This window comes from Buceros rhinoceros, unplaced genomic scaffold (assembly GCF_000710305.1).
Source record: "Buceros rhinoceros silvestris isolate BGI_N320 unplaced genomic scaffold, ASM71030v1 scaffold20973, whole genome shotgun sequence".
In the NCBI taxonomy this organism is placed as follows: domain Eukaryota; kingdom Metazoa; phylum Chordata; class Aves; order Bucerotiformes; family Bucerotidae; genus Buceros; species Buceros rhinoceros.
In genome coordinates this window covers 21,150-21,529 of record NW_010405643.1, presented here as the reverse complement: position 1 = coordinate 21,529, position 380 = coordinate 21,150, and the positions used below count along the sequence as shown (strand labels likewise).

The window sequence follows — 380 nt, the reverse complement described above, 5'->3', positions numbered from 1 at the left end:
GAAGAGCGGGCAGAACACCAGCCGCTTCCTCGGGGCCGGCCAGGCGTGTGGCCCTGTGAGGTGCAGCCTTGTTCCCCTCCCACCTAACAGCCTGGTGTATCTGGGAGCAGGCTCCGCTCCTGCCCTGCACAGGGACCATGAAGACACACATGGGAGGGTTACACAGAGCTGGGCACGGAGTCAGGGTAGAGGGTTTATTCCCATTGTTACTCCCAAACTGGGAGCAGTTTGGGTTGATGTCCCAGCCATGCAGCATCAAAAGGCTCCATCCTGGAAGAGGAGACTGCACAGATGGGCCCTTGGGAAGCTGGAGCAGGGGGAATAAGTGGAACACAAGCTCAGGGGGGCAGAGCAGAGCAGCAAGCAGCTCCCTGCAGGGC

General features: G+C 60.5%; 1 protein-coding gene across 1 annotated transcript in view; it reads right to left on the bottom strand.

Annotated features, from left to right (window-relative positions):
* Positions 1-380, bottom strand: part of EPT1 (ethanolaminephosphotransferase 1 (CDP-ethanolamine-specific)) — an 8,115-nt gene that overhangs the window by 219 nt on the left and 7,516 nt on the right. The window lies entirely within an intron of this gene.